This window comes from Anser anser (genome assembly GCF_964211835.1).
Source record: "Anser anser genome assembly, chromosome: 1".
Lineage (NCBI taxonomy): Eukaryota > Metazoa > Chordata > Aves > Anseriformes > Anatidae > Anser > Anser anser.
In genome coordinates this window covers 139,654,769-139,667,489 of record NC_139720.1, presented here as the reverse complement: position 1 = coordinate 139,667,489, position 12,721 = coordinate 139,654,769, and the positions used below count along the sequence as shown (strand labels likewise).

Sequence of the window (12,721 nt, the reverse complement as noted above, 5' to 3'; positions counted from 1 at the left end):
GAGGAGTTTCATAGACTTCGCTTTTATATTAGAAGTTGAAGCATCAACTGCATTTGAGCGTATCACACACAGACAGTCTAAAAGGAAAGGAAAATCAGCTGGCAACATGGCTAAGAGAGGCTGAGAGAGGTGTTAGGGAACTGACCTAAAAAAAAAAGAGAGAAGCACAGTGTTAAGAAAAGGTTAAGGCACAGCTTGGTGAATCTGCTTGTAGATATTCCAGGGCAGCTCAGAGCTGCCCTCCCTCACCCTGAATCCCATGTCCTGCCTTCCCCAGTCCCCAGGGTTTTGAGGCTCTTGAACTGGTGATGGTGGCTTTGTTCTCCATGGCCCTTGTTGGATTTGACAAGAAGCTCAGCATGAGCCAGCACTGTGCAGCAATGTGAGCCCAGAAGACCAACTGCACCCTGGGTTGCATCAAAAGCAGCATGGCCAGCAGGGAGAGGGAGGTGATTCTCCCCCTCTGCTCTGCTCTCATGAGAACCCACCTGGCGTGCTGTGTTTGGCACTGGGGCCCCCAGCACAAGAAAGATATGGACCTGTTAGAATGGGTCCAGAGGAGGGCCACAAAGATGATCAGAGGGCTGGAGCACCTCTCCTGTGAAGACAGACTGAAGCAGTTGGGATTGTTCAGCCTGGAGAAGGGAAGGCTCTGGGGAGACCTTACAGTGGCCTTCCAGTACCTGAAGGGGGCCTACAGGAAAGCTGTCAGGGAGTGCAGTGATAGGACAAGGGATAATAGCTTTAAACTGAAAAATGGTAGGTTTAGATTAGATATTAGGAGGAAATTCTTTACTCTGAGAGTGGTGAGGTACTGGCACAGGTTGTCCAGGGACGCCCCATCCCTGGAGGTGTTCAAGGCTTTGGGTGAGGATGGGGCTTTGGGCAGCCTGGTTTGGTGGGAGGTTCCCCTGCCAATGGCAGAGGGGTTGGAATTAGATGATCTTTAAGGTCCCTTCCAACCCAAACCATTCTATGGTTCTATGATTCTGTCGTTTCTGCGGCATGAATTTGACCAGCCACTTTCCGAACCCAGAAAAAATGTCAGATATTCATAACTTCCTCCTGCAAAGTGCTTCTGCCCCATGACAATTCACTGCAAGTGATGCTTTATTAATAGAAGGGTTTTCCTGGAAAACTGCAAACATTCTAGTTAAAAGCAAACTGAAAGACAGACCCTAAAACATCAAAAAGACCAAGGGGTCACTGCAAATACAACAGAGTTGGATTAAAATCTCTGTTCAGTCCAAAGCTCAGTTTTTATCTGATCGTCCCACCAGCACGGCGTGTGACCTGATTTCGGGTATTCTGCTGCTGTCTACCGGTACAAGCTGTTGGTGCTGTACCAGTTTCTGCAGAGGGGTTGTCTATGCAAGATTCTGCATATCTCTTGGGCTGGTGCGAAGACTTGTCAGCCTGTGGTCAGGGCATTCATTTCCTGTGTGGAGGATGCAGCTTGAGATTTCTTATTTCCCCGAAAGATTTAAAGCCATCTGGAGCCCCACAGTGAAGGGGGACACAGAATAAAGTACAGTTCACCCTTGGAGGGACCTCTGGAAGGCGTCTGCCTCTTATGCCCAAATTCTTTATTTCTTCTCAGAACCAGTGGGAAAGCTTTGGAAATGTTACAGTTTCTGAGAACCACAAGCTTAATTCCAGTTCTGAAAGGGCTCAGGCACAACTGGGTATCTTCCTATCAGCCCATAAGGTTGGTTTTCAAAACTGATACATGTTATTTTATCAACACACTTCTGAGAAGTTTATCCTCCATCTCATCCTTGCAAGGCCCCACCTGAAACTACGCTACATGCCGTGCCCCAGTCCACCTAGAAGCACATTTGCCGAAACCAAGACCACGCTTGCATCCAGGCGAGGGCCGGACCCTGGCACACACAACAGCAGCAAGAGCACTTGGCTGACATTCATTCCTCAGCTGACTGGCCTGACCCTGAGGTGAAATTCCTCAGCCGGCAGAGAAGTATTCCTGGTGAGACACAGACAGCCTGAGGAGCAGCTGGGTATGAACCCACAGTGTGAGGAGGCCACATTTCCCTGCACACTGACAGCAGTCTCCCAAGCCCCTGTCATATGAGGAGCCATCACAAAGCCAGCTCCAGCTCAGACGACAGATAATTGTCCGCTACTGGTTACGGTGAAACATTTTTTCTCCTGCACTGCTCGACTTCCTAGTGCAATGCACCAGGAAAAGTGGCTTCAGCAGGAAATTGTATCTCCAGGGTGAAGGAAGAGCTTATAAATTAAATTAGCCCCATTCAGCATGCTATGAAATTTTAAAGCAAATCAAGCAAGGGCATATAAGCACAAGACTGTGGATCTTGGGGGGGAAAAACTAGCAGATATAAAATCGAGTATTAAACACTATGTTGTGGTTTAACCCAGGCAGGCAGCTAAGTGCCACACAGCCACTTGCTCACTCTGCCCAGGTGGGATGGAGGAGAGAATTGGAAAGGTAAAAGTGAGAGAATTCATGGGTTAAGACAATTACGGTTTACTAGGTATGGCAAAAGCAACGTGTGGCATGGACATCCACAGCCACAGTCCCTTTGAGGTGTACCTGCTCTGATGCAGCCTTCTCCATCAGCCACAGTCCCTTCAGAGGTGCCTTCAGACACCTGCTGTGTTGTGGTCTTACCCACGGCCACAGACACTGCAAGATGTGCTTGCTGCAGCATGGACTTCCCCATCGCCACAGATGCTTCGAGGTGCACTTGCTCTGGAGTGGACTTATCCATGGCCAGAGACATTTGGGGATGTACATGCGCCCACGTGGGCTCATCCACGGGTCCCAGTCCCTCTGGCACGAGTTCATTCTGGAGTTCCAGCCTGTCCAGTGCAGCAGCACAGGCACAGCAGCGATGCCCTGGCCATCAGCCAGCCCAGGTGCATGGCCACAGCTGTTATCAAAGCGTTCCCAGGCACAGCAAAGCAAGATGACAAGGAGTAGAGCAAATGGCAGAAGCAAAAGCAGCCACTAACAAACATTGGACTCTAACATACAGAAAGGCAAGTAACCCCCATGACAAGCACAAGAGCCTGCCTATTAGCAGCTAAACAGCTATAACATCTATAAATTTTGTCAAGCACACTCCACACTCCAAGCAAATCTGTCATCTTCTCAAACTTTTTATGCCCCATGTTGGGGAAAAAAAAAAAAAAAAGTTAGAGCTACAAAACAGGTAGAAAGTGTTCTTGCTTTAAACACAGCCCTCTTAACCAGAAATGTTCCTGCACACATTCCTAAATACAAGTGGCAAGTGTTCAAATGCTATATGGTATGGAGAGTACTGATGACAAATAGATACCAATTAGGCAGATATTTCTGCCTACAGAACACAGGTTAGCTTGATTAAAACAAATCTCTAAATTAGCCATCAGTCGTGATATCTCCACAGTGTTGTGGAATTTGCAGCAGCTCCTATAGAATAATGTCTACCTGGCACTAAAATTAAGTGCTCTTGCAAAGAACCACAATGACTGAAATTACCGGACACCAGTTTTAAGAAAAATAACTAGGGATAGGCATGCAAACATTGGAATGGCTCATTCATAAGCACAGAACCTTTGGCTCTACGGACAGAGAGATGTATACATATACATCAGCTATACATATGCCTATAGGTTATGAATAATGTCTTGCATAGCAGAGCCTGTGGTTTAAGAGCAGTAGTAGTTTGAGAGAAGTCTGTCATGCTGGATGCTGAACATTTGCAATGCCTCCCCAGTTTTACTTGTAGTTTCTTTGGGTACTTTTTCCCTTGATCACTGCCCTGGCCCCAAGAAAATGTAACAAAATTCCTACATATTTAGGGTGCTTGTGTTATGACTTAAATATAGTGTTCAAGAAGCATTTTCACAGATTGTGCTGTTCTGCTACAAAAAAAAAAAAAAAAAAAATTACAAACCTGTAAGCTAACAAAGCCATAACTAAAATAGATTTTTGTGACAAGCAATTACAAAGTGCTGGACCTCACTGCAATAGAAAGCGAACCTCTTTCAGAGGGAAAATCACCTATAAATGCCCTTTGGGGGGTGTTCAAGGAACAGGAACCGGTGCACTTGCATTTCTGCTTTGATTTTGTCAGCTTCCAGCCAGCTTCCCGGCATCCCTGCTGAAGCAATGGGGCAGAGCCAGCCCCTGCCCCGGGCAGAGAGAAGAGTGGCTTCACGGCGCTCGCCCCGCTGCTCCTGGCAGGACACAAAGTGCAGCCCAGCTGCGCAGCTGTCTTGAGGGATGGCCGCTTCCCTGCACTGTGCTTAACAGATCCACGCTAATCCGTCACCACAAATCCAACAAAAGTCATGTAACTGGCTCTGTGACTGGGAGGAAAATGTATCCTGCAAGTCCTCCTGGTTTGATGACAGGTAAAGAAAATGAGATTTTAACAAATCAGCCCATGAATGGTGGAAAAGAAAATACTGCACAGGTCAACACAATGTTATATTTGACTAAACATTCCTGAGGGTGCCATTGTTCCACCCAGTGAAAAGCGATGACCCCGACACCATTCGTCCTGGAAGAGAGCTCTGTACAGGGCATCCCTGGCAGGCTGCTGGGAACTGCAGCTGCTGGGGCATGAATGAGGCCCCAGCTCATTCCTGCAAGCTACAGGACCACAGCAATGGTATTAGCAGGAGGCAGTCCTGTTGGGCCTGGGCAGAATTCAATAGCTGGGAACTAGCACAAAAAGCAACCACAACAACAGCAACAAGAACAAAACTGCTGTCCCTTTGTGTGAAAAAACAGAGATCGCAGCCTGGTCGACTAAAAAAGAATCATCAATGCTGTTTTCAATTTTGAAATTACAAGGTTATAAGGCTTATCATGCCAAGAATCTTTATTTGATTAAACCAGAAAAGTAGCAGAAACAGAAACATAGCACATGGGTTTTCTATGTTAAATTAAATAATTGTAATGATATACGTAAAAGAGATGAACTCTGTTATCTACAGATTGCATCAGTGAAGGGAAATGGTCACAAGAGACCTCAAGTGTAGCATCCACTGTGTGTGATGGTATTTGTATAGATCAAGAAAGCACAACAGTAATAAGACTTCCCAAGAGAGTAAAAGTCATGTGTTTATGCAAACTAATGAAAGGCAATGAGCATCAAACAAGATGGCTACAGTGCTGAGCCGGCTGATACTGCAAACCTCTGACATGTGACGTACGGCCGTGGAAGAAGATAAGGGTATGCTGATGGAGAGCGAGGCTGGCAGAGCAGAATAAAAAATCTGTGCACAACAGATCCCTCCCTACCACAGTCCCATGCTACATAGCTAAAGAGTCTTATGACACTGCAATAGCTCCTGGATCAGGTACTTTTGCTCCTAGTGAGGCTGCATTTTAAAAGCCAGCTTCTCTGAGAGATACGTCCAGGGCTCCAGAATTCCCTGCTGCGGCTGCCAATTATCTCGGTCCCCTCTTCAGTACTTTCTTTACTCTTTTTTGTAGGCTCCTGAAGTACCACAGACCTGGTACCTAAACCCATTGATAGCTGCAGGAGGATAAGAAGTCTTAGCTTTACTCTCAATAGGTGCAGTTCAGATGACTTAAAAATAAAATTAAATTTAAAAAAAAAAAAAGGTCACTAGTCAACCAGAAGATGCTGTATCCTGCTGTATCCTGCCCTTTTTGATAGGAAAACACTGGGTGCAGTCATATTCCTGCAGAGATTAAGAATTTCAATGTGTTCAGTGAGATCACAGGTCTAGGATCAGGGGTAAGGCGTGGAAATGAGAGGAACATGAAAGTCCAAATGTTGATTTATGAGGGAATAAGTTTATGTTCCACACATCTTCAAGCAAATGAACGGTTTTGGCAGCACTCTGCAGCTCTTCTAGTGAACACAGAATGTTTTCTTTCTTCTCTCGGGGAAATTAAAATGTCAGTAGTTCATTCCTCTTTCTTGTTTGATCTGTTCCTAGCTGGACATGGAGATTTTAAAGCATATGATGATCCTACAGTGACCGCATTAGAAATGCAAACATCTGCCAACCATTACCACACAGCGGTTTCTGAAATAATGCTCCATTTGTCCCTGCTCAGAGCAGAGACACACACAGCGTGCAATCCCTAACCATAACAGCCGGTGCCTGTCAGAAAATAGTAGGGTTTTTGCAGTGGCTTGTTTGCCCAAAAATCATAGGAAAGGTTGTCCAACCTTCGGCACACAGACTTCAGTAGCTTTCTTTCCTAAGTATGACAGGCTGACATCGTTTTGTAAAGTTCTCGAAAAAGAAACTGAGTCATTGCTGTACCAATAGGCAAACTTTACTGCAGTACTAACAACACTCTGCAAAAATAATTTACTGAAGCCCCGGCAGTTTAATCTATTCTGTGAGAGAGAGAATGGCCAAGTCTTAACAGTGAGAACCTAAAGGCTTTCTGCTGTAACAGGATTTAGCAATAACTTTTAATTGGCAGTTCAAAGTTAATCCTCAGGGGAAAATGTGATCTGGCAAAAGCACCCAGTCACAAAGAAAAGGGAAAATCATTAGACTGTGGATTTTCTTTTTTTTTTCTTTTCTTTTTTTTTTTTTCTTCTCAGTATTTCTCCAGCTATTGTTACTGGGAAAAATTATAGAAATAATTGTTGCATTGTCTTGGCCTAACAAGGTTCTTCGTAGGTGACACATTTTTACCCCTTCTGTATTCAATTTCTCTACCAATGAAAAAAGGGCAAAAGTTTAAATTTGTCAGTGCTCCTAGGGGGCTTTACCTTTATTTAACACACCTTCTGAAGGGAAAACCATAGGCAAATCCCTTAGACTAATACTCCACTCTTCCTTTCTTTGTCTCTCAACATTATTTTCACAGGTTCACAGTCCCCAAATTTTCCTCCATTTCAACTTAAACAGCAGCCCCCAGAGGCTTGCAATGAGGAACCATTTCTCCTCCTGGATTTAGCTGCAGGAAAAGCCCATCACCCAGACAAATCTCATTACTTCACCAGGATCTGTTCAGCTCTAAATTTCAGCAGTTCCATCATCTATGATTTCCTTGCTTTGTTCCAGTGACATTTAAGACTAACTCATGGTGACCTGCTTAACTCAGAAGAAAGTATATGGGTGCCTCAACAGAGAACTGATGAGGTCCAAATTAGCCTACTACTGACAGATCAAAGCCTGCAGTGAAAACTGAGTTGTCAATAAAAGCTCTGGAACTGCCCTCATGAAACTACCACGAGCTCTGATAGTAAGACGTGAAAACACCTTATCTGAGATTTCAGGTAGCAAATATGTCCACCCGTGACTGTATTGAGAAATATGAAGTTTCCTACACATCAGCCAAACCACATTTCTTGAAAGGTGCAGCTCTTTAGACTCTGTTTTATATGGGTACTAGATTCTGTTCTCGAAAAAAATACATTATACAAATAGTCCCCATAAAAATTACGTAGCTGTCTTAAGCGATTAATCCGCTGACCTCTTGCTTTAAGTTTCATTGAAATCCAAATGCTCATATCTAGTTTGTAAAATCGCAAACTCTCAGGAAGGAGGGCAGCTTTGCCCTTGTCCTCCTGCAACAAATGCAGCGTTGAACAGAACAGCCCATTGTTGGCCAGACAGACTGCTCTCTTTCTGGAAGACTACTCAAGCAAGACAACTAGAAAAATCACAAGAGCTTGTTACAAGTACAGCCAACATGAGTAAAATCCATGAAAAGGAATGTTTCTGAAAAGTAATAGTAGTATTCTATGAACTACTTCATTCGTTTTTATTAAATCATTTTACTTTAGGGATGCATTCACTCTACAACATCTGTGCGTTGCCTCAATATGCAGAACTAAACATGTTTTTAAGTGTGTTTATATTTTACAGAATACCCAGCCCAAAAAGTAAGTCTGATCTACTTCTCTTACATGTAAATGCAATAGGAGCAGCAAAAAATAAATATCATAAATCACATCAGGTTTGAGTTCCCAAAGGAGCTACAATCTAAATTAAGTTAAAGCAATCTTTTAAATATTTAATATTCTGGGAAAGGTTAATGCAAAGGTAAAAGGAAATGCAACTGAAAGAACCACTGAATTTCATAACATATACTTGATGTGTTTCATTAATGTTCTAAAATGCTGAATGCTCAGGTACATACAAATGTTATACAGAAAACTCTGTGCTATTTGGAAAGTTAGAGTAACTTTTAATATGTATTATTTTATTGTGCATATTAAAACTTCTCTCAAAATTACAGAATTGCATTAAACTATCCTAGAAAACATGTCTTTTAGAAAAATTGCATTTTACCTGCTTTTTGGAAGAAGTCCTGAAGTGCTGCTTTTGTTTGAGAATAAAAACTCCAAAAGGAAGGAAAAAAACAAGGTGCACGGACGCAAAAAATAAAACACTTGGTTCAGCTGAAGGAGCTGCAAGATGCCTGTTGTTTTCTGAATAGAAAGTTTATTTGGGTGAATGGCTTTGTTGGTGTGCAATGCAGCTCAGCTCTTTGTAGTAAGTATCTCTAGATGAGGAGAGAGTGACATTTCATACTGTGCACTCTCATAAATGAAGCAGGAATTCCCAGATTTGCCATCACGTGATTTCAGTGAGGAACTAGCATTCATTTTACTCCCAGCACACATTACTCCCTGCCCAAACAAAGCTCTTTCCAAAGCCTGAGATGGTTGTAATAAGTGGCAAAGACTGAAAGGGTAAACAGATCGCTACGAGCTTCACTGAGCAGACACTTAACACGCTGCCCCGAATTCGGGCAAGAAGCAGGAAAAAATGTCCTGAGGAGGACAGAGCAAATGTACCCTTGTTAAAGTGCCACAGAAGTTATAAAAAAGCAGATTTAACAGTTCTCACTAGGAAAATCTGCCAGCATTTGAAAGGGAAAAAAAAAATAAAATTCTGTTTTTCTGCCATAAGGAAGTACTAAAAAGATTATCCTGACAAATACTCATTCTCATTCTTTATACTGGAATTTCAAAGATCTACACATTCCACTGCAGTACTCAATGCGAGGTTAATTAAGCACTGTACCAGCCAAGCTCTTTTTGCCCTTATCAAACATAAATTGGCAGAACAACAATACTGTAGCCCTGTCTGTCTACAGTCCCAGTCCCAATACAGTATATGCCAACAGAAAGAACAGATGCTACATTAATATGATAGCTAAGAGCAGAATAGAGAAAAGGAAAATAATATAAAATTCATTCTTCACAAAGAGAATGACACTATTGACATTTTGCCTTAGAGAACTGCATGTTATTAAGTAGAAATGATGGTTTCTGCTAGCTGAGCCTTCCTAAAGAAGCAATTTTTCATGAAAGATCAGCAACTATTTTTGACCTTCTAAGACTCAAGACAGAGATGAACACTTCCAGCTCGAATCATGATTATCCATAAGGTCATCAATAGGTATCTCCAGCATTCTCATTTGATGCACATCCACGTTGTACATCCAAGACCTGTCTTCTGTCTTGCGTCTGGAGAGGTGCTTGCTGCATGAGTCTGGTGAGAAAATGTGATAATGTGGACCACTGCACAATTTGTATTTTGATATTCCATCTGTGCTGTTGCTGGAGGTCCATAACTGTCCAAAAGTGTGCTTTTTGGTGTTTTTTTATTTGTTTGTTTGTTTGTTTTGTGGTTTGTTTGTGGGTTTTTGGTTTTTGTTGTTGTTGTTGTTATTGTTGTTGTTTTTTGTTTGTTAGGTTGTAGAGTACAAGTAATGGCTGCTCTTTTGCTGTAAAATAAGTTCCAATTTAATCTAGTTGTCTACAAACATCAAGGTGACCATAGCCTAGGCTTGAGGAAGTCGCTGACAGCTCTGTAACTCAGGAAGCCCAATCATGTTTTGTGAATGCAAATCTGTTTATACCAACAACCAGTATCACAGAATGGCTACTTGCTGACTGCTTCCTCAAGGTACAGTGGTAGACCTAGCAGCATGACACATACCTTTTTCACCACTGTAAACATCATTGCCATGAAAATATTAGTTTACGAAGAGCTTACAAACAAATAGGTGTCATTCCATCCAATTTCATGGAGAAAAGTTGTACTGGTTTTGGCTATAATGGAGATTATTTTTTTTTCACAGCAGCTTGTATGGTGCTGTTTTGGATTTGTGAACAACAGTGGTGACAACACACCGATGCTTTCATTGCTGCTGAGCACTGCATACACAGCCTCGGGACCTTCTCCATTTCTCACACTGCCCCACCAGCGGATGAGGGTGCAGCCAGGACAGCTGACCCCACCTGACCAAAGGGATATCCCATAACTCAGGGTGTCATGCTCAGCAATAAAACTTGGGGGGGGGGGGGGGGGAGGAGGAAGAGGAGTCCCATTCAGAGTTACAGTGTGTGTCTTCCCAAGTAACACTAACACATGATACAGCCCTGCTTTCCTGGAAAGGACTGAACGTCTGCCTGCTGACAGGAAGCAGTGAGTAAATTCCTTATTTTGCTTTGCTTCTGCAGGCAGCTTTGGCTTTACTTATTAAACTGTCTTTGTCTCAATCCACGAGTTTTCTCATTTTTTTCCCTTCTGATTCTCTTCCCCATTCCACTGAGAGGGGTTAAGTGAGTGCCTCTGTGGAGCTTAGCTGCCAATGGGAGTTAAACCACTGTATGTGAATCCAGTACTCCTTTTAAAGATTATTCTGATACACACACACAAAATCCCTTTATTAAATTATTCACCACTCCAACTCTGTCACCATTTATTTGTGTTTCTATTGCTTTGATGCTCCAGCTGTGGCTAAGTACCCTAAAGCAGGAGATGCTGCACAAACACAGAAAAAGATGAAGTTTTCATCTCTACAGATGAGGTGCAAGACAGAAGTCAGCAAGCCCGGCAAGGAGTGACTAAGACAACACTGATCAGCATAGTGATATAGTATTTTAGGGAGGCAAAGACCTAAGGGATGCACACTACTCAGCTTGCCAAGGGAACAGCATGAAGCTGCATTAGCAGAGGTTCATTTTGGATATTAGGAAAAGGTTCTTCACTGAGATGGTGGCAGGAGTTCAAGAAGTGTTTGGACAACACTCTCAGACGTATTTTGATTTTGGGGTGGTTCTATATGGAGCCAGGATTTGGACACGATTATCCTTGTGAGTCTCTTTTACCTTGGGATATTCTGTGATTATATGGTTCTATGATTAACAGCGGACAGCCAGGCAGAAATCCCAGGAATCAATAGAAATGTTTCTGATGTTCATATGTTTGTGGTGGGTTGACCTTGTCTGGCTGCCAGACACCCACCAAGCTGCTCTGTAACCCCCCATCCTCAGAAAAACAAGAGAAGAAAATAAGATGAAAAAGTTCATGTGTCAGGATAAGGACAGGGAGACCACTCACCAGTTATTGTGATGTGCGAAACAGACTTGACATGGAGAAAATCAATTTATTTTATTGCCAATTAAAAACAGAGTAGGACACCGAGAAATAAACAAACAAACCCATGTATTCCCTCCCACCGCCACTTCTTCCCAGGTTCAGCTTCACTCCTTCATTTCCAGCTCTTCTACCTCCTCCCCCCAAGCCACGTAGGTGAACCAGGAATGGGGGCTGCGGTCAGTCCCTGATGCTTCATCTCCTTCACGGTCCCTCCCTGCCCCTGCTCCCCGTGGGGTCCCTCCCACGGGATGCCGTCCTGCCCGAACTGAGCCTGCGGGGGCTGCCCACAGGCAGCAGCTCTTCAAGAACTGCTCCCACACGGCTCCGTACCACGGGGTCCATCCATCCCCCAGGAGCAAACTGCTCCAGCACGGGTCCCCCACGGGCGGCAGCTCCCCCCAGACCCCCTGCTCCTGCGTGGGCTCCTCTCCACGGGCTGCAGCTCCGGCCCGGGGCCTGCTCCTGCGGGGGCTCTCCATGGGCCGCAGCCTCCTCCAGGCCACATCCACCTGCTCCACCGGGGGCTCCTCCACGGGCTGCAGCGTGGAGATCTGCTCCGTGTGGGACCCATGGGCTGCAGGGGGACAGCCTGCTCCACCAGGGGCCTCTCCACAGGCCGCAGGGGAGCTGCTGCTGCCTGCCTGGAGCACCTCCTGCCCTCCTGCTGCACTCACCTTGGCTGTTTCTCTCTACATTTTCTCACTCGTCACTCTACCAGCTGCTTTCGTGCAGCAGTTTTTTCCCTTTCTTAAATATGATTTCACAGTGGTGCCACCAGCTGATGGGCTCAGCTCTGGCCAGCAGTGGGTTTCTTTTGGAGCCGTCTGGAACCTGCTGTGTCCTACATGGGGGCAGCCCCTGGTCTCTTTTCATGGAAGACATTCCTGCAGCTGCACCCTACCATACCCCACCCCCACCCCCCCCACCCCTGCACTACAAAAACCTTGCCATGGAAAAACAATACAATGTTAAAGAAGAAAGTTCATGCACTCTAGTGGAATGGGAAATTAAAGCTATGCATTTGCATGTTTCCTATAAATCTTTAACTGTCAATCTAGCTGTAGAAATGAGGGCATTTCCTGGTAAATGTAGACCTAATCCAAAATCCATATATAAATTTGTGATAATTTGGAAGCCACTGTGCACAGGGAAATGAGCTGCAGCATTTCTCTCCCAGGTTATAAAAAGGCTGAAAGAGTCAAGTCTACCCAGACAAGAGTACTGAAGTGATTAAGTGAAGTCAGTTAACTGCTCCTCACCAATCTGCAAGAACAGAAGATAGTTGCCCAGCAGCACAGACAGGAGCTAATATATCCTTAGGGAAAATAGATAAGGGCAAAGTAAAAGA

The 12,721-nt window shown here is 44.2% G+C and overlaps 1 protein-coding gene across 4 annotated transcripts in view; it reads right to left on the bottom strand.

Annotated features, from left to right (window-relative positions):
* The window catches only part of OCA2 (OCA2 melanosomal transmembrane protein), a 207,237-nt gene extending 198,529 nt beyond the window's left edge, over positions 1–8,708 (bottom strand). For 2 of the 4 annotated variants that reach the window (XM_083805754.1, XM_083805755.1), the window contains exon 1: positions 8,269–8,706. The gene's annotated coding sequence lies outside the window, so the exon portion shown is untranslated. Of the gene's footprint in view, positions 1–8,268 lie in introns of all 4 variants that reach the window. The other 2 variants (XM_083805752.1, XM_083805753.1) reach the window with 2 other exon arrangements.
* Positions 8,709–12,721: the final 4,013 nt, after the last annotated feature.